Here is a 27,994-nt window from a genome sequence, read left to right as displayed (position 1 = left end):
GATCATGTGCAGTGCATGATCTAACTAAAAAACCACTCAAAACGAATATTAGTGGAATCCTAGAGACAACCAAAAAACCAAAAAACAACAAGGATCCCTAAAATGTAACCTTTATTGATTATAAAAGCTAAAATCAGTTTGCTCCAGCACATGAGACAATAATATTACGAGAAAAATACTCAAAAAATTTAAAAATCTAACTTACCCTGTCAGGTGTCCTAATATCTGCCCCCTACCTGACAGCGGAGGTTGACACCCTAAGTTTCTGCGGTAGGCGCCCCCACTCCTCGACGGCTGGCCCTAATAGCCCTACTTACACCCTATACTCCCTAACTGAGACCTACTAGTTCCCAGAAAAAATGAAACAAATATAAAAAATCAAAAAAATGCACAAATAAACTAGAAAAAAAGCAAAAAATTAAACTCAGCAAAAAAACAAAATTATTTTTATCATATTAGACAAAAAGGTCCCTAGTAGGGCGTAACAAAACACGATCATTGGATAACAATGCCAATATCTTGTCTAAATGAAAAATATCAGTGTCTCGTTTATCCAACAAATATATAAGCGGGCCACTTCATCTCGCACTACTCTATATAATCATGTATATCACGGGTTTTCAAATAATCAAAAGACACCCAAAAAGATATGATGTCCTTAATAGGACTACAGCCCACAAAAACAGAAACATCCCCGCAGGGGACCACCAGAGCAGATTGAACAGTCAAAAAAATATAATAACACCCCACAGTGTAATACTGTAGTGTATGCTTCTACTCATCTGCATCCCAGAAGCGTTGTGGGTCCTGTAATCATCCAGCTCCGCTGATCTCCTGCTGGGATATTCTCCCTAGATTGCCCGACGCGTTTCCCCCCCGTGGAAATCCCGGGGGTTCATCAGGGGACATGGAACAATGCCAAAAAAAAAAAAGATAGAAATGCAGGACTGTTTTTGTGGGCTGTAGTATTTTTTGATTTTTTATATTTGTTTCATTTTTTCTGGGAACTAGTAGGTCTCAATTAGGGAGTATAGGGTGTAAGTAGGGCTATTAGGGCCAGCTGTCGAGGAGTGGGGGCGCCTACCGCAGAAACTTAGGGTGTCAACCTCCGCTGTCAGGTAGGGAGCAGATATTAGGACACCTGACAGGGTAAGTTAGATTTTTAAATTTTTTGAGTATTTTTCTCGTAATATTATTGTCTCATATGCTGGAGCAAACTGATTTTAGCTTTTATAATCAATAAAGGTTACATTTTAGGGATCCTTGTTGTTTTTTGGTTTTTTGGTTCATGATCTAACTAACTTGTGTCAGTGCAACACTGACAGTTAGAAAGCATAGCAATGCTCCTGCATTACTATGCTTTATAACTGTGATTAGAGGGCTGAAATTCAAAGTCCCATAGTGGGACTAAGTGAAAAAGCAAAAAAGTTATAAAGTTGTAAAAATATATATTTTTGTAAATTCACAAAATAATTTTAAAATACAAAACATATTGTACCCATAAATAAATATTTTTATGAAAAAAAAGGACACATATTTGGTATCGTTGTGTCCAAAATGATCCGCACTATAAGGCCATGTTCACATGTTGCGGTTTTTACCGCGGATCTGCAGAGTTTTTTATGCTGCGGATCTGCAGCAGTTTCCAATGCGGTTTACAGTACCATGTAAACCTATGGAAAACCAAATCCGCTGTGCACATGCTGCAGAAAAAAACGCACAGAAACACAGATATTCATAGCCTGGGAAGATCCTTGGGTATTTTAACCCCTTCCCAGGCAACAAATATTGGCACGCAGCGGTCTGCCTAGCCTTTCTAGCCAAAAAATATAGGGGGACCCTACGTCATTTTTTTTTGTGTCTCCCTATATTTTATAGCCAGAAAGGCTACACAGACAGCTGCGGGCTGATATTCATAGCCTGGGAAGATCCATGGGTATTTTAACCCCTTCCCAGGCAACAAATGTTGGCCTGCACGGTTTGCCAAGCCTTTCTAGCCAAAAAAATATAGGGGGACCCTACGTAATTTTTTTTTTGGTCTACTTATATTTTATAGCCAGAAAGGCTACGCAGACAGCTGATATTCATAGCCTGGGAAGATCCATGGGTATTTTAACCCCTTCCCAGGCAACAAATATTGGCCCGCAGCGGTCTGCCTAGCCTTTCTAGTCAAAAAATATAAGGAGACCCTACGTCATTTTTTGGGGGGGTCTCCCTATATTGTATAGCCAGAAAGGCTATGCAGATAGCTGTGGGATGATATTCATAGCCTGGGAAGATCCATGGGTATTTTAACCCCTTCCCAGGCAACAAATATTGGCCCCCGCCCGTCAGCTTTCCAACTCTGCCGCTGAGGCCACGTAAATGTTTGGCCCATCGCCTTTATGTTTACTGTTTGTACTTTGTATTTTGGTTAGGGGTAGGATTGTGATTAGGGTTGGGGTTGAGATTAGGGTTAGGGTTCTGGCAGTGGCATAACTACAACAGATGTAGGGGTTGCAGGAGCTCTGGAGCCTAGGTGGGCGTACAAGTCCCTTTCGGCTATAGAAAAAGACTATTGCTATTAAAGAATTAAAAATTAGGGGCCCTGTTACAGCTTTCGCATCGTCACCCATGAGTTTCAAGTTACGACACTGGTTTCTTCTGTTAGGTGTGCCGTTATGTTTAGTTTTTGTTTCTTTGTCTTATTTGCTGTTTGGGTTTCTTGTTTGTCCTTGGGTTAGGGTAGGGGTGATATCTAAATATATCCAAAATTTTTGAAATATTTCCTTTACAATAATTTCGGCGTTGGATATAGTATCTAATGACACAATTGTATTCATTGTAGGTTCGTGATTTTCCTGCCATTTGGGACACCACCGATGAGTCCTATAAGGATAAATACTACAGGGACATTTGCTGGACGAAGATCTTTAGGGACCTATATCCAGAATGGGATTCCTGCACCAGTGCCAAGCAATTGGAAATTGGTAATTATAATGCAATTTCACAATTAATATTATACTATCTTAAAAATGTACTTTGAGTGATAATATATATACGTTTTTCTTAAGAGAGAGATATTAAGCAGAGATGGAGGTCGGTGAGGGACCGGTTCACCAAAATGTCACCACATGTGACAAAAGCAGATCCTCTCCCAGTCAGAGAACCTTCCTTTTTTATGATGAACTTCAGTTTCTCATCACAAGCTGGATATTGCGGAGATAATTTGTAAACCGCAAATACATATGTAGCCTCAATGTTTCCATGTGGTGTAGCACAGTTGGCTGCGTATTGAACGCTGCGTACAGCCGCAGCGTTCAATACGCAGCCTGCAGATGTTATAGCATAGTGGAGTGGATATGCTTCCAAAGATGGAGGTGTCAGACCAACGTCACAGGATATGCGTCGCCTCTTGACACCACAGCATGTTTATTTATCTTGTATTGGCGCTTTGACTTCGCAGGATAACTAGCACAGTGTATAGATAGCATGTGTTATCACCACACAAACAAGTGTTCGGCGATTTTTGGCGGAGCGGCCTTTTTGCTGCGTCAAAAGCGTTGCTCCTCCGCAGCGTTGGAAAAATACCGTTATAATTAATTATGGTTATCTTTTTTTTTTTACACAGGACTGAAGGCAACATTTCTCCTCCTGAGACTCCTGCGGATGACGCATCAGAAGAAGGAGCAGGCAGTTCCTCTGGAGCTGGTGGCACCAGTTCTCCATCCGTTACAACAGCCTCTGCTGGTGCCACATCTTCAGCAGCTGCTGCAGGCACATCAACTTCAGCAGCTGTTGGAGCATCTGGTTCCGCAGAAGCTGTTGTAACGGAGAGGAGAGCAAGAGCTGGCTATCCGGTGGCAGGAGAGCCCAGTAAAAAAAAAAAATAAAAATAAGAAAAAAAGAGGATAAAACGGTTCAAATTGCCACTGATACCCTTGATTTGCTAAACAAAACCGTCAACTGAGGATCATTGTGATTTCTTTGCATTAACAATTGCTGGGAAGGCTCGCTCGCTGCCACTCGATAGGCAGTCACTTTTTATGTCAATGGTGCAAATATCCCTCACCGCTTTGGAGGACCCTGCTCCAATTCTTCCTCATGACGAGGTGTTGATGGAGGTGCTTGGACTTTTTTGGCATCGATCCAAACTGCAGGTAAGGGAAGCCCAAGCACGAGAACCTGCCTACTCCTCATACAACAGACCAGCCAGCAAATGGGACCCTTACCGACTCCCACTTTCACAGACCCTGCTACCTCCTATGGGTATTGTCCGGCCTATGCATACTTGCAGTAATATGCAACTCTGTTTGCAATTATTTCAATTTTTCCAGGGCAAGTTGCATGTTCGCAAGAAAAGGCCCACTTCAGTTTTGTTTCATATTGAAAAAATAATGACAATGTTTGTCATAAAGTTCTGTTTAAAAATGTAATTTTTGATTTTTATATACTTTTGCGTAAGGGGACTAGACTAGAATAGGCCTCTATGTCTGACTGTGTCATGGGTATATGGGCGCAGGACTATGAGATGGAGGTTATGTGTGATGGGTATATGGGCACAGGATTATGGGATGGAGGTTATGTGTGATGGGTATATGGGCACAGGACTATGGGATGGAGGTTATGTGTGATGGGTATATGGGCACAGGACTATGGGATGGAGGTTATGTGTGAAGGGCATATGGGCACGGGAGTATGGAAGAATTTTCTTATAACTTTTGGCAGGGATCTTGGCATCTTTATTTTGGTGGGTCAATCTTGATGCATCCTTCTCTGCTGCTCAGGCTGCCCAACACCAGCACAGGAGTATTGCCAGTGCACGGCACCTTCTGGACTCATAAAATAGTCAGCAAAGGTTTCTCTCACATGCACATCCGAGTTGGAGGGCCTTCCCAGACCCACGTTGACCACTGGATTAAATACTGGCTGCTGGTACTCCACATCTACGTCAGTGTTGTACTCATGAGCATAGTTGTGGAGTACACAGCAAGCCTTAATCACAGCGTCAACGGTGTCTGTGTCCAACTGGATGGCAGTGTGAAAGATCCTCCACTGACTACTCATGATCCCAAAGGTGCATTCCACATATCAGAGTGCACGACTCAGCCGATAATTAAAAATCCTCCGCCGGGCATTCAGTCCCCTTCATGGGTATGGGCGCAACAGGGTTGTTGTTAAGGGAAATGCCTCATCCGATACCATCACAAAGGGCACTGGATGTGTGGAACCCAGCAAAGGTCGTGGGTCTGGGAGCGTTCCGCCATCTTGAAGGATGTGCAGCCCAATCTGTGATGTTCGCAGCACCCGAGAGTCCCCAGTACTACCATAGGCACCAACATCAATGGCAACAAATTTGTAATGGGCATCAGCCACCGCCATCAGAACCACAGAAAAATAGTTCTTATAATTAAAGAAGCGTGATCCTGATCGTGGTGGTTGCTGAACCCTTACATGTTTACCATCGACTGCACCTATGCAGTTGGGGAAATTAGCCACAGACTGAAAGCCTGCTGCAACCTGCAGCCAAGTCTCCTCGGTTGGGGAAGGCATCATGATGGGCTGCAACTTCTGCCAGATCATGATACATGTGCACCTCACAATTTTAGAGATGGTGGATTTACCAACTCTAAATTGGAGGTGCAGGGATGTATAGCTCTCTCCTGTGGCCAAAAATCTGCAAAGAAACAAAAAAGAATGTTAGAAATGTCACACAAAAATGTAAGGAAGTATGTCAGTATAATATGCGGCCAGCACCTTTCATGTCTTATCTAAAGCATTCTATAATGCTGCCCTTAGCAACCCGACACAACACAAAGGGTATCAAAAAATAAACCGACATTCTCATCAGATGGGACTTGCAGGTCCGTGTCCAGCCACTCCAATGTTTAGCCAACGCCGCCGCCCTCCTGCTTGCTTCAACGCACTAATCTGGTCTGTTGAGGGCAGAACTAAGTCCTACAGTGAGCGAACGCAAGGAAAGATGAGAGGCCCAGGGCATGCACATCTGCGCACTTTGCTCTATCCTCATCAGGACACTAAAGTACGTCTGCGCAGTAGAGCAGGAGAGTGGTATCACAAGAATGGAGGTGCAGGACCTGGACACAGCTATGGGATAACATCACACGATAGCACCCCACACACGGGTATAATCAAAATGATGTGTCTCATTGTACTGATCTATCTCCACTGACCCTGGGCCTTAATTATAGAATGCTGTAGATAAGGCGTAAAATACAGTGGGCGCATCTGCTAGCAACCAAAAATGGTCACAGATTCCTGGCGTGTTTTAAACATGATATTTCCGGTACCGTAAAACACTGTACCAGAGATATCCATGTCCATGTGTCAGTGTGTGTGTGTGGTACACTTGAGGCAACCGTGTCCCGCCCATGTGCTGAATTATTCCCACACGGATGGCTAGCAGGGATAAAAGCGCTACAGTAAGTGCAGTTAGCGGTGGCAGGTGATGAAGACAAATTCCACTCTTCCCTAATGGCGCTGAAATCATGCAGAGCAGGGGAGAACGATGACAGCATCTTCATCACCTGCCGCCAGGGAACAGCTCTTCCTGTAGCGCTTCTTCACCAAAGCAATTCATATCACACAGGGGACATCAATGTGTGTTCTCCGTGTGCACGTGTATGGGACACTTTGTGGAACATGCAAATGGTAAAATCTGGCATGTCAGCGTGTTTTGCCCACGGACACATGGCCACCGAAAACTGTGCATAGACCCATTAATTTGAGTGGGTCTAAGTTTGTCAGTGTCTCTGGGACATGTGAAAACTTTCATCACACGTACCGGACACACTAAAAGAGCCTTAATGACATTCAAGCAAAAAATTAGTTACTTACCGCAAGGTGATGAGCAGCCTTTCCTCAACAGAGATGGCCTTCCTCATCACTGTATCATTCAGTGTGATATGGGGTGACAATATTGCTAGCAGTCTGTCAAATGCGGGATGGAGAGACGGCAGAAAGAAACAAATTTTTCAGGATATCTGAAAATTTTGAAAGAAAAAATAAGGTTACTTAACATATCATAACATTTTTGTAAAAACAGTTTAATTTGTCTTTCCATGTATTTCAACTTACATCCTCAAATCATTGTAAAGGACATAAAAGTGCCCCTTCTGTGTGCGCTCCACTACCAGAGGGTGCACCAACATTCTTTTGCGCTCTCGCCTTCTCTGCTGCTGCCTCTAAAATAAAAACAAATATATATATATATATATATATATATATATATATATATATATATATATATTGTTTAGAACACAACACTGTGAAAAATATTTAAAAAATAAAGATGTCTGTAAAGCGCTATATAAAAAAAAAAACAACAACACATGCACTTTAGCTTACCTGCTGTCTATGATGATTGAGGATTTGCAGCAGCAACCCCTGCATTACAATCCGGTGTGACCTGCGGAGCTGTATCTGCGGGCTGAGATTTTGGCTATGCTCTGCGCTCTGCTGAGCGCTGTCATGTTGGAAAAGACGTCCGCTCATTGTGGTGTGTTTTCCCAAAATGGAGGATGGAAGAAGAAGGGGTTGGACAAGGAAATGACATTTTTTTTTTCTTCTTACTGAAGTTTGTCAAGTTTCAAGCTTTATTTAGTGTAAAAAACGCAGACAATCTGCAGGGAAAACCGCATTAAAAACCGCACTGAAAACAGCATAAAAAACGCACACCAAAACCGCACCAAAACCGTACCTGCGTTTTATGCCAAGAGCTGCAGATTTAGTGCAGAAAAATCAGCAGGCAAATCTGCAACATAGGTATATATATAAAAATAATCCGCGCTGGGTTCTCCAGTTTTGTGACCAGTAAATTAAATCTGCAACATACCCTAAATGTCATTCTAGTTAACCCCTTCAATGAACATTGCAAAAGAAAAGAAAAAAAAAAAACAATGCTTTATCATCATACTGCAAAAAAAAGGAATAAAATGTAATCAAAAGATGAATGTAAAAAATAAGGTATCACTAAAAAACGTCATCTTGTCCCACAAAAAACAAACTGTCATACAGCTCCTTCAGCAGAAAAGTAAAAAGTTATAGTTCTCAGAATAAAGCGATGCAAAAAAAATTCTATAAAATAGTTTTTATCGTGTAAATGTGGCAAAACTTAAACAAATATAATTGTGTTATTGCTGCAATCATACTTGGTATAAACCAAAAACAAAAATAATACCCATAAAATGTAACTTTTAATATTCTTAGGTAAAATTACCCTTAAATTAGGGTCAGGAGGCAAATAACAGTCTTAACATTACAATCTTAGAAATACTAAAAGGATAGAAGCAAACCTGGTGAGGGGGTGATCTTTCCCTTACTCACCCTACCTTACCATGGAGGTTGGCACCCTAAGTTCGACATGGCGCCCCCACTCAATGACGGCTCTCCCTTAAGACCCTAAAAGGGAACTAACAAAGAAACACCATCATGAACACCAATATTATCTAAAGTGCTATTGTGCTTAAAAGTGCTCAGTCAAAAACCTGCATCAGTATATTCTCTTATAGTTGATATACCAAATTAATTCAGGGTTAATTTCTTTGCAGACCCTGATAATTCATGAATAAGGTGCATTGGTGAGCAATATCATAGACTGAGAATAAAATGTATATTTCACAAACTTTACAGCTATTGTTATAGAGTTAATACCATTATGTCTATGTCCCCAACATTCTGCTTCCAGGTGACCAGATAGTTTTCTGGCTGGATCGCATATGCGTCTCATTCACCGGACGTCCGGTGACATTATCGGACCAATGATGTCACTTCCGGCCCGGGTGCACGCTTTCCATGGCATCAATGAATATTTAAACATGAATACAGTGAGACTCATGTAACCCTTTATTGCAAGCGGTCATGATGAGATGCAGCTCATTGTAGCTGCCTCTTGCCGGGAGAAGCCCTTTTCTTTCCCGTGATGAACCCTGGCTTACTATCCTGGGGGGAAACGCGTCGGGATGGGCAACTAATCGGATGAGTACATCCTCTAACATTATCTTTTTGACCATTGTCAAGTTATGGATTGATTTATTTCCTGCATTAATTTGATATATAATTGAGAGGTGTATTTATCATTGGAGCATAATCATGCCATTGAGCTTATAGACATGCTATTGCTGCTAATCTAGATAGACAAACTTTATAACAATTTTGATCTATTTCAATCTATTTCATATGTGTTATTTGATAGGGGTTTAACCCATGACAGTATGGTACTAACTCTATAACAATTGCTGTAAAGTTTGCGAAATATACATTTTATTCTCTGTCTATGATATTGCTCACCAATGCACCTTATTCATGAATTATCAGGGTTTGCAAAGAAAGGAACCCTAAATTAATTTGGTATATCAACTATAAGAGAATATACTGATGCAGGTTTTTGACTGAGCACTTTCAAGCACATTTACACTTTAGATAATATTGGTGTTCGTGATGGTGTTTCTTTGTTAGTTCCCCTTTATGGTCTTAAGGGAGAACCATAGTTGAGTGGGGGCGCCATGTCGAACTTAGGGTGCCAACCTCCGCGGTAAGGTAGGGTGAGTAAGGGAAAGATCACCCCCTCACCAGATTTGCTTCTATGCTTTTAGTATTGCTAAGTTTGTATTATTAAGACTGTTATTTGTCTCCTGACCCTAGTTTCAGGGTAATTTTACCTAAGAATATTAAAAGTTACATTTTATGGGTATTATTTTTGTTTTTGGTTTATACCAATTATGATTGCAGCAAGCACCGCTTCTGATCGAAGAAAATCTTAGTTGTCTTATAGATGCCTATCCATTACTAATCCATGGTGTTGATGTCACCTGACAATACAAAGGTGACATCAACCCCACAAGTATTAACTCCAATTGCCACCGCTACAGGGAAAGTGGAAAAAGCTGGGCAAAGCTCCAGAATTGGCACATCTAATAGATGTGCCTTTTCTGGACTATGTGAGCTGCTATTTTTATGCTGGGGGGCCAATATCCATGGCCCAGTTACCAGACAGAGAATACCAGTCCCCAGCTGTCTGCTTTAGCAAGGCTGGTTGTCAAAAATGGGCGACCCCATGCCATTTTTTTTTAATTATTTATTTAACTAATTAAAAAATACAGCATGGGGACCCCTCTATTCTTGACAACTAGCCTTGCTGTGAGTTTTGCCTGGCTGGTTATTAAAAATAGGCGGGAACCCACACCATTTTTTTTTTATTATTTATTTACAGTTCAGGAGCGGCTGATGAATACTCCCATCTGCCGCTCCTGCTCTCACTGTTATTAGCGGCTGCAGGTGTCAGATGATGGGATCAGTAGTCCCATCAGCTGGCACCAGTGACCAGAGGTAAACTTTATAGCTCACAGCTCAGTGCTTACTCTGTCTTCTCACAGCGTGGGAGCCGCAGCTCTCTGACCGGTGGGGATGATTTAATCGCCTATCAGAAGCACTGCCGCACTGTTATGCACATGACAGCGTGACAAACATCCAGCAGCCAAACCCAAACAATAACACGGACTTCCTGGAAAAGTCTGTGTTCGGAGTCTGTGCCCAAACAGTAGGTGTTTGGTACAGACACCGAACTTTACTGCTCAGGTTAGCCCATCTCTAATTACAATCAATAATTAAAACAAGAGGTGTACAAAAAAGAAGGAAACATCAAAAGCACTCAGGGGATGATCAGAAAGATGGGGTTATCACTAGTGATGAGCGAGCACTAAAATGCTCGGGTGTTCATTGCTCAGGTCGAACATATTGGAATACTCAGGTACTCGGCCAGAACAACGAGCCCAATGTAAGTCTATGGGAGACCAGAGTATTTTTAACGTGATCCCCTCCGGGGATCCTTTTAAGGTCTGAAAATGATGGAAACACTGCTCAAATGACACAGGGACATCTGTTGTGAATTCCATTTCTCGGACTCCCTCCTGTGGTCATGAATGGTACTTTGGCTAGTTCTGCTCTTGGACTCCCTCTGGTGGTTTTGAGCGGAACTGCTGGTCTCTGAGGTTTGCTTTCCCAGCTGACCTCGTTTATTGTTATGCTGGCTTCCCTATTTAACTCTACTCAGATCGTTACTTCATGCCAGCTGTCAATGTTTTAGTATTGGTTCAGATCTCTCTTGGACTTCTCTGAGGACCTGTCTACTCCAGCAGAAGCTAAGTCCCTGCTAGTTGATTTGTTGTTACTGCTGCCTGAGTATATTTCTTAGTACTGCTAAATTCTAGTCCAGCTTGCTATCATGATATTTCCTTGCTAGCTGGAAGCTCTGGGGGTGCAGTGTTGCACCTCCACACCGTGAGTCGGTGTGGGGGTCTTTTTGCATACTCTGCGTGGTTTTTGTAGTTTTTGTAGTTTTTTGTGCTGACTGCATAGTTTCCGTTTCTATCCTCTGACTATTTAGTGAAGTCTGGCCTCCTTTGCTAAAACCTGTTTCATTCCTGTCTTTGTGACTTTCCTCTTGACTCACAGTCAATATATGTGGGGGGCTGCCTTTACCTTTGGGGAATTTCTCTGAGGCAAGGTTAGGCTTCTATTTCTATCTTTAGGGGTAGTTAGCTCTTAGGCTGTGAAGAGGCATCTAGGGAGAGTTAGGTACGCTCCACGGCTATTTCTAGTGTGTGTGATAGGAGTAGGGTTTGCGGTCAGCAGAGTTCCCACTTTCCCAGAGCTTGTGCCGATTTCTGGTTTACTCATCAGGTCATTCCGGGTGCTCCTAACCACCAGGTCCATAATAGTACAGCTGGCCAACAAAGTGTTAATGCATCTCAAAAGAGAGATAAGAGAAGTTCTGAACCCATTTTTTTTTCTTTGCAGTGTGTTTTGTCTCTCTTTTCCCCTTAATCTCTGGGTGGTTCAGGACTCAGGTGTAGATATGGATATTCAAGGTCTGTCCTCTTGTGTGGATCAACTCGCTGCAAGGGTCCAAAGCATTCAAGATTATGTAGTTCAGAATCCGATGTTAGAGGATAGAATTCCAATTCCTGATTTGTTTTCTGGGGATAGATCTAAGTTTCTGAATTTCAAAAATAATTGTAGATTGTTTCTTGCTTTGAAACCCCGCTCCTCTGGTGACCCCATTCAGCAAGTAAAAATTATTATTTCTTTGTTGCGTTGCGACCCTCAAGACTGGGCATTCTCCCTTGCGCCAGGAGATCCTGCATTGCTTAATTTGGTTTCTTTTTTCTGGCGCTTGGATTGCTTTATGACGAACCGAATTCAGTGGATCAGACAGAGAAAACCTTGCTGGCTTTGTGTCAGGGTCAGGATGAAGCGGAGGTATATTGTCAGAAGTTTAGAAAGTGGTCTGTTCTTACTCAATGGAATGAGTGTGCCCTGGCAGCAATTTTTAGAAAGGGTCTCTGAGGCCCTTAAGGATGTTATGGTGGGCTTCCCCACACCTGCTAGTCTGAATGAATCCATGTCCTTGGCCATTCAAATTGATCGGCGTTTGTGCGAGCGCAAAGTTGTGCACCATTTGGCGGTGTCCTCTGAGCAGAGGCCTGAGCTTATGCAATGTGATAGAACTTTGACCAGAACTGAACAGCAAGAACACAGACGTCAGAATCGGCTGTGTTTTTACTGTGGTGACCGTACTCATGCTATCTCTGATTGTCCTAAGCGCACTAAGCGGTTCGCTAGGTCTGTCACCATTGCTACCGTACAGCCTAAATTTCTTTTGTCTGTTACTTTGATTTGCTCTCTGTCATCCTACTCGGTTATGGCATTTGTGGATTCGGGCGCTGCCCTGAATTTGATGGACTTGGAGTTTGCCAGGCGTTGTGGTTTTTTCCTGGAGCCTTTGCAGTATCCTATTCCATTAAGGGTAATTGATGCTACGCCTTTGGCCAGGAATAAACCTCAGTACTGGACTCAGTTGACCATGTGCATGGCTCCTGCACATCAGGAAGATATTCGCTTTTTGGTGTTGCATAATTTGCATGATGTGGTCGTGTTGGGTTTGCCATGGCTACAGGTTCATAATCCAGTATTGGATTGGAAATCAATGTCTGTGTCTAGTTGGGGTTGTCAAGGGGTACATGGCGATGTTCCGATGATGTCAATTTCTTTATCCACTCCTTCTGATGTCCCTGAGTTTCTGTCGGATTACCGGGATGTATTTGATGAGCCCAAATCCAGTATCCTACCCCCTCATAGGGATTGTGATTGTGCTATAAATTTGATCCCTGGTAGTAAGTTTCCTAAGGGACGACTTTTCAATTTATCCGTGCCAGAACACGCCGCTATGCGGAGTTATATAAAGGAGTCCTTGGAGAAAGGGCATATTCGCCCGTCTTTATCACCGTTGGGAGCAGGGTTCTTTTTTGTGGCCAAGAAGGATGGTTCTCTGAGACCCTGTATAGACTACCGCCTTCTCAATAAAATCACGGTCAAATTTCAGTACCCTTTGCCTCTGCTGTCTGATTTGTTTGCTCGGATTAAGGGGGCTAGTTGGTTCACCAAGATAGATCTTCGAGGGGCGTATAACCTTGTGCGTATTAAACAGGGCGATGAATGGAAAACAGCATTTAATACGCCCGAGGGCCATTTTGAGTACCTGGTGATGCCATTCGGGCTTTCTAACGCTCCATCTGTGTTTCAGTCCTTTATGCATGACATCTTCTGAAAGTATCTGGATAGATTCATGATTGTATATTTGGATGATATTTTGGTCTTTTCAGATGATTGGGAGTCTCATGTGAAGCAGGTCAGAATGGTATTCCAGGTCCTTCGTGCTAATTCCTTATTTGTGAAGGGGTCTAAATGTCTCTTTGGAGTTCAGAAGGTTTCCTTTTTGGGCTTCATTTTTTCCCCTTCTACTATCGAGATGGATCCTGTTAAAGTTCAGGCCATTTATGATTGGACTCAACCTACATCTGTGAAGAGTCTTCAGAAATTCCTGGGCTTTGCTAATTTTTACCGTCGCTTCATCGCTAATTTTTCTAGTGTGGTTAAACCTTTGACTGATTTGACAAAGAAAGGTGCTGATGTGGTGAATTGGTCCTCTGCGGCTGTGGAGGCTTTTCAGGAGCTGAAACGTCGTTTTTTTTCGGCCCCTGTGTTGCGTCAGCCAGATGTTTCGCTCCCTTTTCAGGTTGAGGTTGATGCTTCTGAGATTGGAGCAGGGGCTGTTTTGTCTCAAAGAAGTTCTGATGGCTCTGTGATGAAGCCATGTGCCTTCTTTTCTAGAAAGTTTTCGCCTGCTGAGCGTAATTATGATGTTGGCAATCGGGAGCTGCTGGCTATGAAGTGGGCATTCGAGGAGTGGCGACATTGGCTTGAGGGAGCCAAGCACTGCGTGGTGGTCTTGACGGATCACAAGAATTTGACTTATCTCGAGTCTGCCAAGCGGTTGAATCCTAGACAGGCTCGATGGTCACTGTTTTTCTCCCGTTTCGATTTTGTGGTTTCATACCTTCCGGGTTCTAAGAATGTGAAGGCTGATGCCCTTTCTAGGAGTTTTGTGCCTGATTCTCCGGGAGTCCCTGAGTCGGCTGGTATTCTCAAAGAGGGGGTAATTCTGTCTGCCATCTCCCCTGATTTGCGGCGGGTGCTGCAGGAGTTTCAGGCTGATAGACCTGACCGTTGTCCAGCGGAGAAACTGTTTGTCCCTGATAGATGGACTAGCAGAGTTATTTCTGAGGTTCATTGCTCGGTGTTGGCTGGTCATCCTGGGATTTTTGGTACCAGGGATTTGGTGGCTAGGTCCTTTTGGTGGCCTTCCTTGTCACGGGATGTGCGTTCTTTTGTGCAGTCTTGTGGGACTTGTGCTCGGGCCAAGCCCTGCTGTTCTCGTGCCAGTGGGTTGCTTTTGCCCTTGCCGGTCCCGAAAAGGCCCTGGACGCATGTTTCCATGGATTTTATTTCAGATCTTCCTGTCTCTCAAAGGATGTCGGTCATCTGGGTGGTTTGTGATCGCTTTTCTAAGATGGTCCATTTGGTGCCCTTGCCTAAATTGCCTTCCTCCTCTGATTTGGTGCCATTGTTCTTTCAGCATGTGGTTCGTTTGCATGGCATGGCATTCCGGAGAACATTGTATCGGACAGAGGATCCCAGTTTGTCTCTAGGTTTTGGCGGTCCTTTTGTGCTAAGATGGGCATTGATTTGTCTTTTTCTTCGGCTTTCCATCCTCAGACAAATGGCCAGACCGAAAGAACCAACCAGACTTTGGAAACCTCGTTTTTCTTCAGGGCAGGTTGAGCCTTCTGACTGTCCTGGTGTGGATTCTGTGGTGGACAGATTGCAAGAAATTTGGACTCACGTAGTGGACAATCTGACGTTGTCCCAGGAGAAGGCTCAACGTTTCGCTAACCGCCGTCGTTGTGTTGGTCCTCAACTTCGTGTTGGGGATTTGGTTTGGTTATCTTCTCGTTATTTTCCTATGAAGGTTTCTTCTCCTAAGTTTAAGCCTCGTTTTATTGGTCCTTATAAGATTTCTGAAATTCTCAACCCTGTGTCATTTCGTTTGGTCTTTCCAGATTCCTTTGCCATCCATAATGTGTTCTATAGGTCGTTGTTGCGGAGGTATGTGGCGCCTATGGTTCCCTCCGTTGATCCTCCTGCTCCGGTGTTGGTTGAGGGGGAGTTGGAGTATGTGGTAGAAAAAATTTTGGATTCTCGTATTTCAAGACGGAAGCTCCAGTACCTGGTTAAGTGGAAGGGCTATGGTCAGGAGGATAATTCCTGGGTTGTTGCCTCCGATGTCCATGCTGCCGATTTAGTTCGTGCCTTTCATTTGGCTCGTCCTGATCGGCCTGGGGGCCCTGGTGAGGGTTCGGTGACCCCTCCTCAAGGGGGGGGTACTGTTGTGAATTCCATTTCTCGGACTCCCTCCTGTGGTCATGAATGGTACTTTGGTTAGTTCTGCTCTTGGACTCCCTCTGGTGGTTTTGAGCGGAACTGCTGGTCTCTGAGGTTTGCTTTCCCAGCTGACCTCGTTTATTGTTATGCTGGCTTCCCTATTTATCTCTACTCAGATCGTTACTTCATGCCAGCTGTCAATGTTTCAGTATTGGTTCAGATCTCTCTTGGACTTCTCTGAGGACCTGTCTACTCCAGCAGAAGCTTAGTCCCTGCTAGTTCATTTGTTGTTACTGCTGCCTGAATATATTTCTTAGTACTGCTAAATTCTAGTCCAGCTTGCTATCATGATATTTCCTTGCTAGCTGGAAGCTCTGGGGGTGCAGTGTTGCACCTCCACACCGTGAGTCGGTGTGGGGGTCTTTTTGCATACTCTGCGTGGTTTTTGTAGTTTTTTGTGCTGACCGCATAGTTTCCGTTTCTATCCTCTGACTATTTAGTGAAGTCTGGCCTCCTTTGCTAAAACCTGTTTCATTCCTGTGTTTGTGACTTTCCTCTTGACTCACAGTCAATATATGTGGGGGGCTGCCTTTACCTTTGGGGAATTTCTCTGAGGCAAGGTTAGGCTTCTATTTCTATCTTTGGGGTAGTTAGGTCTTAGGCTGTGAAGAGGCGTCTAGGGAGAGTTAGGTACGCTCCACGGCTATTTCTAGTGTGTGTGATAGGAGTAGGGTTTGCGGTCAGCAGAGTTCCCACTTTCCCAGAGCTTGTTCCGATTTCTGGTTTACTCATCAGGTCATTCAGGGTGCTCCTAACCACCAGGTCCATAACAGACTTCATGGGGATCACCCCTGGAAGCATTCCTGACTCCTAGTTCACAGCTGTAAACATTTTTTTCCGAGATTCATGCCATTTTTCCTGTTGCAACAAAAAACACACTAAAACGAAACCAAAACGAATTTTGCTGGGAAATATGTTAAGGTACATCCTTTGCAGGTTAATGACTTGCTTGTCAGGCCAAATATTTAACCTCAGACCGAAAATTTCCTCCCCCACTTAGGCTTAGTTCAGACGCTGCGTTTTTGAAGTGTTTTTCAACTTTAACATTGCTATCAACCACTACAAATGCATTCACTGGGAAATGTCATTGTAACATTTAGCAACCCTAGCTGGCCATGTGATGTGTGACACACATAAGGAGACTCATCTTGTTTCATTTATGAAGGTGGGACTCTTAAAGTCACAGAGCCTATTTTTACTGGTGCATCAGGCAGCATTAATCTTCTTAAAGAGCAATTATTAAACAGTGGGTCTCCTAAACTGTTGTAGCTTATGCTGTGAGTGGATGGGCTGCCAAAAATTACGATGCACCACAATAACCCTTTCATAAGATGTCCAGGAGGGCCTACTGAAAAAAATGTTGCATTGAAAACAAGGCCTGCCCTGCTACCAATTCATATGCACCCCAATAAGCCTTTGAACCCGCATACTGGATGGGCCCATGCAAATCCACTTCACAATATGCATTTTCTACTCCCATATACCTTTGTTTTACACATTGGCAGCAAGACCAGCCCTGCTGCATAGTCAGTCATATGCACTCCATTATGCTTTGGAACCCACATACTGGATGAGCCCATGAAAATCCACTTCACAATATGCATTTTATACTCCCGTTCTCCTTTGTTTTACACATTGACAGCAAGGCCAGCCCTGCTGCATAGTCATATGCACCCCATTACGCTTTGGAACCCACATACTGGATGGGCCCATGAAAATCCACTTGTATTTTTTAATGGTATGATGCTTCCCTCTTTGCAGAATTATTTACAGGAGAATTTGGCAATTTCATTTGCCATGTTTTTAACACTAAGGTTCAGATACGGCTTTAAATACGGGTAATACTTGCAATACAACACAATTTTATTGCAAACTACAAAATTCAAGCAATAATATGATTGAATAATGTGAGTGCGTACACTTTTGTATATGTTAACATACAAAGGTTAATAAGTACATATACATATACACTTTCACCTTGGCCACGGCCTTTTGCTCTGCATTCACCATCAGCATCACGTCCACTTCTCTGTCCCTTGCCCCTTGCCTTGCCCATTTTAAATGGACTACTGCACTATTTCAAAAGCTCAACACAAATGTATTTATTAGGAGCGAAATAATATGTGATAAGTATACCTGCAAATCTACGATTTTTCAAACACAAACACCAGACAGGCCTCAGCCTGACATAAAAGACTGTATTCTATTTTATTGGGCTTTTTTGTGAATTATATTTATGCAAAATAGTGCTGTATATAAGTAGAGTAACAGACAGCAAAACAGTGGAAAACAGCCTACAATGGCAAAACTTGGAACACACAGATATATGAGGCCTGTCACGGAAATACCACACTCCCAAATATGTGGCCAATATTTTTTGTAATGTAAAATAGTGCTATATATCAGTAGAGTAACAGACAGGAAAAAAAGTGGTAAACTGGCCTACAATGCCTAAACTTGGATCACGCAGATATATGAGGCCTGCCACGGATATACCACACTGCCAAATGTGTGAACTGTTTTTTTGTAAAATGCAAAATAGTGCTGTAAATAAGTAGAGTTACAGACAGCAAATCAGTGGCAAAATGACCTAAAATGCCCAAACTTGGAGCACGCAGATATATGAGGCCTTTTTGGTGAATTTAAAACACACAAAAAAACCCCAGTGGCCCAATGCTAGCGCACACAACTATGCTACGTATGCCTGACAAACTATAATTTTTAAACAGGCCTCAGTCTGACAGAACACACTGTATATTTTTTTTTTGGGGGGGGGAATTTTTTAGGGAAAAAAAATGCAACTAGGTATATAGTAAAGAAGCTTCAGCAGCAGACAGTTATGGAGCTTTGGGCGGGATGCAGTGGGAGCAATGGACGCACATACAGTGCCTGCAGGCCTTGCAGTGATGTGGATATGCTGTGCCCTGCCTACCTAGCGCTGCAATATCGGGACCCACGAATTAGCCCTAAAAAGGACTGTTGGTTTCTTAGGAGTTGTGGATTTAACAGTTGCAGACCTACACTAACTATAAAAACCACAATTCTGACCCTATCTCGGCAACAGCTCTCCCTACTCTTGCTGAATCCGGAGCAGTATGCAGCGAGCAGGGCGGCGCCAGGTCTCTTATACTCGGGATGATGCTGTGCGGCCAAGTCAATCACTGCACAACCACAACAAAGATTGCTGCAGTGTTTCATGGCCTGGCAGACAATCCCTGCAGCGTGATTGCGTCCGCCAAAAATGCTGGGTGGAGACACCAGTTACCGCCGAATAATCCCGCAAATGCTCGGTGCTCCCCGAATACACTGAGCACAGTGATACTTGGGCGAGGCACGAGTAGTGGCGAGCACGTTCGCTCATCACTAGTTATCACAATAACGGAAAATCAATTGTGACAAATGTATACAATTGATGTAAAGTAGACATGTGGGAAATGTTATTTATTAGCTACTTTGTGTGACATAACTCTCTGGTTTAAGGGCATAAAAATGAAAATTTTGAAAATTGCAATTTTAAAATTTTTATTAACATTTTTTAATTTTTTTCACAAATGATTGCAAGTCTTATCGAATAAATTTTGCCACTAACATAAAGTACAATGTGTCATTCTCAGAATCAGTGGGATGCAATGAAGTGTTTCAGAGTTATTACCACATAAAGTGAGAGTGATCAGAATTGTACAATTTGGTCAGGTCATGAAGGTGAAAACAGGCTTAGAGATAAAGAGGTTAATCTATCTATCTATCTATCTATCTATCTATCTATCTATCTATCTATCTATCTATCTATCTATAAAAATAGGAAAAGGAAGGCAGTAGTGATGAGCGAGCGTACTGGTTGCTCGGGTTTTACAGAGCATGCTTGGGTGACCGAGTATTTATGACTGCTCGGAGATTTAATTTTCATCCCTACAGTTGAATGATTTACAGCTATTAGCCAGTTTGATTACATGTGGGGATTCCCTAGCAACCAAGCAACCCCCACATGTACTCAGCCTGGCTAATAGCTGTAAATCATTCAGCTGCAGCGATGAAAACTAAATCTCCGAACACTAACAAATACTCGGAGATCACCCGAGCGTGCTTGGGAAAACCCGTGCAACGAGTATACTCACTCATCACTAGAAGGCAGCACTCCATAGGTTTTTAGATGAAAAAAATGTGGTTTTATTTAGACCCATATAGCATGGCAAGCCTTGAAAAAGAATAAGCCTCAGTGTGAGCTGAATTGTTGCCATGCTATGTGGGTCTGAATAAAACCACAGTTTTTTCAATTATAAACCTATTGAGTACTGCCTTCCTTTTTCTATTTTTCTGGATTTGGGCAAGTGTTGGATGCTGTGCTGAGGAGGCTTTGCACCCACCTATTGGTATTGTGCTGTTCCATTTTTACTATCTATCTATCTATCTATCTATCTATCTATCTATCTATCTATCTATCTAATCCATTAAATTGAACTAGCCTTATTTGCCTGTATCCTCCCATACGTGATCATGCACCGCTCTGTATAGTTTTGACCTTTTTCATATTATTACATTTTTTCAGTTTCAGTTGCATTATACACATATGCATATATGGAATATATTTGTTATATTTCTATAATCATTTTTTAATTTTCACATAGGCTGAGAGAATTTTCCACCATGTTTTAAAGTTCACTGCGAATTTATATGAGGAATCCAGTCACCAGATTTGAAATATTACTTATTTCCTTTGATATTATGTTTATTTTTTGTTTAAAAATAATGTTTTACTTTTTACGGTATTATTTGGAAAAGGAGTCGAGTAGACTGGCCAGCAACAGATGTTGTCATTGGTCTTTGGATAGGATGAGATGGTGTTTGTTCACTTGAGCTTTCATTCACATTAACACCTAACCCACGTACACGTCGAACACCAGGCCTATTCCCCCTTCTACCACGACCTCGCTTCTTCCCACTCATGTGGTAAGTAGCCTTCCCTTCTTGTACCCTGTTGTTTCACAACCTTAGGCTCACAGCTGTCAGTCACCTGTCATTAGGGTTGAGCGAAACGGGTCGTTCATTTTCAAAAGTCGCCGACTTTTGGCTAAGTCGGCGTCTCATGAAACCCGATCCGACCCCTGTGCTTGTCGGCCATGCGGTACGCGACTTTCGCGCCAAAGTCGCGTTTCAATGACGCAAAAAGCGCCATTTCTCAGCCAATGAAGGTGAACGCAGAGTGTGGGCAGCGTGATGACATAGGTCCTGGTCCCCACCATCTTAGAGAAGGGCATTGCAGTGATTGGCTTGCTGTCTGCGGCGTCACAGGGGCTATAAAGGGGCGTTCCCGCCGACCGCCATCTTACTGCTGCTGATCTGAGCTTAGGGAGAGGTTGCTGCCGCTTCGTCAGAAGCAGGGAGAGCGTTAGGCAGGGTCCACTAACCACCAAACCGCTTGTGCTGTAGCGATTTCCACTGTCCAACACCACCTTCGGTGTGCAGGGACAGTGGAAGCTATTTTTTTTCTTTTTTTATCTCAGCGCTGTAGCTCATTGGGCTGCCCTAGAAGGCTCCGTGATAGCTGTATTGCTGTGTGTACGCCACTGTGGAAACCAACTACTTTTTTCAAAGCACATATCCTCTTGTTCCTTCCTTTCTGCACAGCTATCTTTTTTGTTTGTCCACACTTTTTATTTAATTTGTGCATCAGTCCACTCTCCTATTGCTGCCTGCCATACCTGGCTGAGATTACTGCAGGGGAGATAGTAATTGTAGGACATTTTTTTTTTTTTGTGGGAGATTAAGATTGGCATTTCTGCTACAGTGCCATCCCTGTGTGTGCCATCTCTCATTCAGTGGGCCATAGAAAGCCTATTTATTTTTTTGTTTTTTTTAATATTATTGGGTTTCTAAAGTCTCCCTGAAAAAAAAAAAAAACATAAAAAAACAGTGGGAGAGTAATATTGCCCTTTCAGCTTGTGTGCCAGTCTTGACTCCTGGGTGTGCCACCTCTCTCTCTCTCTCATTCAGTGGGCCATAGAAAGCATATTTATTATTATTATTATTATTTTTTTTTAATATTATTGGGTTTCTAAAGTCATTTTGAAAAAAAAAAAAAATACATAAAAAAACAGTGGGAGAGTAATATTGCCCTTTCAGCTTGTGTGCCAGTCTTGACTCCTGGGTGTGCCACCTCTCTCTCTCTCTCATTCAGTGGGCCATAGAAAGCCTATTTATTTTTTATTTTTTTTTAATATTATTGGGTTTCTAAAGTCTCCCTGAAAAAAAAAAAAAAAACATAAAAAAACAGTGGGAGAGTAATATTGCCCTTTCAGCTTGTGTGCCAGTCTTGACTCCTGGGTGTGCCACCTCTCTCTCTCAAATTGTGGGCCATAGAAAGCCTATTTATTTTTTTGCTTGATTTGGGTTCTAAAATCTACGTTTAAAAAAATCACTACATCAATCAGTGGGAGAAAAATATTGGCCTCAGTCAGTGCTTGTGTGCCACTCCTGACTCCTGTGTGTGCCATCTTTCACTCAGTGGGCCATAGAAAGCTTATTATTTTTTGTTTTTTTATTATTTGGTTTCTAAAGTCTCCCTGAAACAAAAAAAAAAAATTAAAAAAACAGTGGGAGATTAATATTGCCCTTTCAGCTTGTGTGCCAGTCTTGACTCCTGGGTGTGCCACCTCTCTCTCTCAAATTGTGGGCCATAGAAAGCCTATTTATGTTTTTGCTTGATTTGGGTTCTAAAATCTACCTTTAAAAAAATCACTACATCAATCAGTGGGAGAAAAATATTGGCCTCAGGGCTTGTGTGCCACTCCTGACTCCTGTGTGTGCCATCTCTCACTCAGTGGGCCATAGAAAGCCTATTTATTTTTTTGCTTGATTTGGGTTCTAAAATCTACCAGAAAAAAAAATAAAACATCAATCAGTGGGAGATTAATATTGGCCTCAGGGCTTGTGTGCCACTCCTGACTCCTGACTCCTGTGTGTGCCATCTCTCACTCAGTGGGCCATAGAAAGCCTATTTATTTTTTTGTTTTTTTTAATATTATTGGGTTTCTAAAGTCTCCCTGAAAAAAAAAATACATAAAAAAACAGTGGGAGAGTAATATTGCCCTTTCAGCTTGTGTGCCAGTCTTGACTCCTGGGTGTGCCACCTCTCTCTCTCTCATTCAGTGGGCCATAGAAAGCCTGTTTATTTTTTTATTTTATTTTTTTTTTTATTAGTATTTGGTTTCTAAATTGTCCCTGAAAAAAACATTTTATCTTATTTGGTTTCTAAAGTCTCCCCGAGAAAAAAAAAAAAAAATTAGGTGGGAGAATAATATTGACATTAGTGCTTGAGTGACAGTCCTGCGTGTGTGTCATCTCTGTGATTTTGTGCCACAGAAAACAGAGTGTGTAACATTGTGCCTGATTTTCCTTGTGGTCTCACCAACCTGTTAAGGGATATAGAAATCATACTGAAGTTATAGCTCACCGTGTAAGTTGTTTGACAGCAACAAATAAAGTTACTTTGGTTAATTTTTTTAACACAATGAGGAAGTCTGGTGCAAGAGGTCGTGGCCGTGGGCGTTCATTGTCAGCTGGTAATGATGGTAGTGGTAGTGGAGCATCAGGTGGTCGTGGGGATAAAAATATTCCACCTAAGTCTGGAGCTGTGGAGCCAGTTTAGTCGTCTGGCTACACAAGGCCTCGAACGCTCTCTTTTCTGGGAGTAGGAAAAACGCTTTTAAAGCCGGAGCAGCAACAGCAAGTTTTGGCTTACATTGCAGACTCAGCCTCTAGCTCTTTTGCCTCCTCTTCTGAAACTGGTAAATGTTAAAGCAGCGCGTCGCTTGTGGATGTTCACGGTCAGGGACAAGTCGCTTCCTTGTCCTCCTCAGCAAAAACTACAACAAGAGAGAAGGATGCAGCAGGCGACACAACGGGTCACTCCATGGAGCTCTTTACACATACCGTCCCTGGCTTAGAAAGTGAAACACTTAACAGGCCATGCCCATTACAAGTAGAATCTGACATGGAGTGCACTGATGCACAGCCACAGCCAGAGTACTATGCTGCTCCTTTGACTCAGACCACCACATTGCCCTCTCAGGGTACAGATCCACAATCAGACCCTGATGAGACTATGTTGCCCCGCCACGAACGCTATACCACAGACCGACACAGTGACACAGACGAAGTTGCACACGAGCTCGAAGAGGAGGTAATAGATGACCCGGTTGTTGACCCCGATTGGCAGCCATTGGGGGAACAGGGTGCAGGCAGCAGTAGTTCAGAAGCGGAGGTGGAGGAGGGGCCGCAGCAGGCATCAACATCGCAACAGGTTCCATCTGCCGGGCCCCTATCTGGCCCAAAACGCGTGTCAAAGCCAAAACCTGTTGGAGCACAGCGTTGCCATCCGGTTAAAGCTCAGTCTGCAATCCCTGAAAAGGGATCCGATGCTAGGAAGAGTGCAGTCTGGCATTTTTTTAAACAACATCCAATTGATCAGCGCAAAGTCATCTGTCAAAAATGTTCAACTAGCTTAAGCAGAGGTCAGAATCTGAAAAGTCTCAATACTAGTTGCATGCATAGACACTTAACCACCATGCATTTTCAAGCCTGGACTAACTACCAAACGTCCCTTAAGGTTGTAGCACCCTCGGCCAATGAAGCTAGTCATCAACGCAACATCCCTTCCGTCACTGTAAGGCCACCATTTTCCGCACCACCGGCAGTATCTGTGCAGGTTTCTTTGACAGCCAAAAGCAGTCAGGGTCAGGGAATCACCAGTTTTGTAGGAGGAAATATTGCATCTAGGGCACCGGCGGAAACAATACCGTCTCCAACCGTCTCTCAGTCTGCCATGTCCACTGGCACACCCGCAAGTTCCACGATCTCCATCTCTCCCGTTCAGCTCACACTACATGAGACTCTGGTTGGAAAAAGGAAGTACTTATCCTCGCATCCGCGTACACAGGCTTTTAACGCCCACATAGCTAGACTAATCTCGTTAGAGATGATGCCCTACCGGTTAGTTGAAAGCGAAGCTTTCAAAGCCCTAATGGAGTACGCTGAACCACGATACGAGCTACCCAGTCAACACTTTTTTTCCAGAAAAGCCATCCCAGCCCTGCACCAGCATGTTAAACAGCGCATCGTCCATGCACTCAGGCAATCTGTGAGTACAAAGGTGCACCTGACTACAGATGCATGGACCAGTAGGCATGGCCAGGGACATTATGTGTCCATCACGGCACACTGGGTGAATGTGGTGGATGCAGGGTCCACAGGGGACATCAATTTAGGGACAGTTGTGCCTAGCCCACGGTCTAGGAAACAGTTGACTGTAGGCGTTCGCACCCCCTCCTCCTCCTCCTCCTCGTCCTCCTGCAGAAGCTACAGCTCTTCCACAGACCGCAGTCGGCCAACCACTCCATCGGCAGATGACACTGTTGCACACCAGTTGTCCCATTATGGGCCAGCTACTGGCAAGCGTCAGCAGGCTGTATTGGCTATGAAGTGTTTGGGCGACAACAGACACACCGCGGAAGTTCTGTCCGAGTTCTTGCAACAAGAAACGCAGTCGTGGCTGGGCACAGTAGATCTTGAGGCAGGCAAGGTAGTTAGTGATAACGGAAGGAATTTCATGGCTGCCATCTCCCTTTCCCAACTGAAACACATTCCTTGCCTGGCTCACACCTTAAACCTGGTGGTGCAGTGCTTATTGAAAACTTATCCTGGGTTCTCCGACCTGCTCCTCAAAGTGCGTGGACTTTGCTCACATATCCGACGTTCGCCTGTACACGCCAGCCGTATGCAGAACTATCAGCGGTCTTTGAACCTTCCCCAGCATCGCCTAATCATAGACGTTGCAACAAGGTGGAACTCAACACTGCACATGCTTCAGAGACTGTGCCAACAGAGGCAGGCTGTTATGTTTTTGTGGGAGGATACACATACACTGGCAGGCAGTAGGATGGCAGACATGGAGTTGTCAGGTGTGCAGTGGTCGAAGATACAAGACATGTGTCAAGTCCTTCAGTGTTTTGAGGAATGCACACGGCTGGTTAGTGCAGACAACGCCGTAATAAGCATGAGCATCCCCCTAATGCGTCTGCTGATGCAAAGTTTGACGCACATAAAGGAGCAGGCGTCTGCACCAGAGGAAGAGGAAAGCCTTGATGACAGTCAGCCATTGTCTTGTCAGGGCAGTGTACAGGACGAGGTAGCGGGCGAAGAGGAGGTGGAGGACGAGGAGGATGATGGGGATGAGTATATTTTTAATGCGGAACCTTTCCCGGGGGCACTGGAAATTGGTTGCGTGTCAAGGCCGGGTTCTGGTTTTTTGAGGGACACAAGTGACGTAGATTTGCCTGCAACTGCCCCTCACCCAATCACAACCGGAGATTTGACAACTGGAACTTTGGCCCACATGGCGGATTATGCCTTACGTATCCTAAAAAGGGACACACGCATTACAAAAATGATGAACGATGACGATTACTGGTTGGCCTGCCTCCTTGATCCACGCTATAAAGGCAAATTGCAAAATATTATGCCACATGAGAACTTGGAACTAATATTAGCAACCAAACAATCAACTCTTGTTGACCGTTTGCTTCAGGCATTCCCAGCACACAGCGCACGTGATCGTTCTCACACGAGCTCAAGGGGGCAGCAGACTAGGAGTGTTAAGGGTGCACACATCAGAAGTGGCGTTGGACAGAGGGGTTTTCTGACCAGGTTGTGGAGTGATTTTGCTATGACCGCAGACAGGACAGGTACTGCTGCATCAATTGAAAGTGACAGGAGACAACATTTGTCCAGTATGGTTACTAACTATTTTTCATCCCTTATCGATGTTCTCCCTCAACCGTCATTCCCATTTGATTACTGGGCATCAAAATTAGACACCTGGCCAGAATTGGCAGAATATGCATTGCAGGAGCTTGCTTGCCCGGCAGCAAGTGTCCTATCAGAAAGAGTATTCAGTGCTGCAGGTTCAATATTAACCGAAAAAAGGACTCGTCTGGCTACCCAAAATGTTGACGATCTAACATTCATTAAAATGAACCACAACTGGATTTCGAAATCTTTTGCCCCACCTTGCCCGACCGACACCTAGCTTTCCAATGAAAAGCTCTTGCCTGTGGACTACTGTGAATTACTTTTCTAATGTCTAATTTACTGCAGCTGATTGTCCAGCATACGACATGTTTACACCTCCCTAAATGGCCAAACTCCCCACACGGGGCCGTGGTATCGCGACTTGGCGCAAGCACCCGTGAGACTGCTGTTTGTCTGAAGAGGTGGGTGTACTCGCTTTTGGTCGACGGCATTGCTACTGGGTTCCTCATAGTACAATAAAGTGTCTCTGGCGGTGGTGGTGGCCACCCAACGTCAGACACACTGTTGTAACATGAGGGGCCTTGGGCCTGTAACGCCGGCCACAAGAGAGTTCACCCACCCCCAGGTCAAACATTGCTCTACCACTTCCACAGTTATCTCTCACACTTCCACCAATGTTAAGTCTATGCGCTGACATCCTTCCATACCTGCCACTGACAATACCATTGTGTTGACATGTATGATGGTACTTAACATAGTCAGGGGCAGTGTCCTCTATTTACCACAGTAAATACTTTGCGCAAAATTAGTAGGTCTGAAACAACGCAGAGGATCCCACCCCTGAACCTAATGATTGCACCCTTTAGTGTTTTTGTTTTTTTTTAATGCGAGACATTCACATTTAGTTGTTGTTTTGGACTACTAACTGGCAGACACTCATTACAATCGGCCTCCGTTGACCAGACCACTGCTGCCCGTGTACCCCTGGAACCAATTATAAAGTGCCTACAGCCAGCCCTTTTTATTATGTTAGGCCTTCGAAGCCTGTCTGCGGTCCCTCCTTCCACTAGGCCTCCACTGACCAGACCACTGCTGCCCGTGTACCCCTGGAACCAATAATAAAGTGCCTACAGCCAGCCCATTTTATTATGTTAGGCCTTTGAAGCCTGTCTGCGGTCCCTCCTTCCACTAGGCCTCCACTGACCAGACCACTGCTGCCCGTGTACCCCTGGAACCAATAATAAAGTGCCTACAGCCAGCCCATTTTTTTATGTTAGGCCTTCGAAGCCTGTCTAAGGTCCCTCCTTCCACTAGGCCTCCACTGACCAGACCACTGCTGCCCGTGTTC

The 27,994-nt window shown here is 43.8% G+C and overlaps 1 long non-coding RNA gene across 1 annotated transcript; it reads right to left on the bottom strand.

The window, feature by feature from the left end:
* Positions 1–21,675: 21,675 nt before the first annotated feature.
* LOC143809686 (uncharacterized) lies at positions 21,676–23,592 on the bottom strand. The gene is made up of 2 exons (XR_013222394.1): positions 22,968–23,592; positions 21,676–21,996 (listed from the first exon to the last, which is right to left on the bottom strand). It is a non-coding gene; the product is annotated as an uncharacterized LOC143809686 (long non-coding RNA).
* Positions 23,593–27,994: the final 4,402 nt, after the last annotated feature.

Source organism: Ranitomeya variabilis, chromosome 2, assembly GCF_051348905.1.
Source record: "Ranitomeya variabilis isolate aRanVar5 chromosome 2, aRanVar5.hap1, whole genome shotgun sequence".
Taxonomy (NCBI): domain Eukaryota; kingdom Metazoa; phylum Chordata; class Amphibia; order Anura; family Dendrobatidae; genus Ranitomeya; species Ranitomeya variabilis.
The sequence above is the reverse complement of the archived record's forward strand: the minus strand, read 5'-3'. Positions and strand labels throughout refer to the sequence as shown.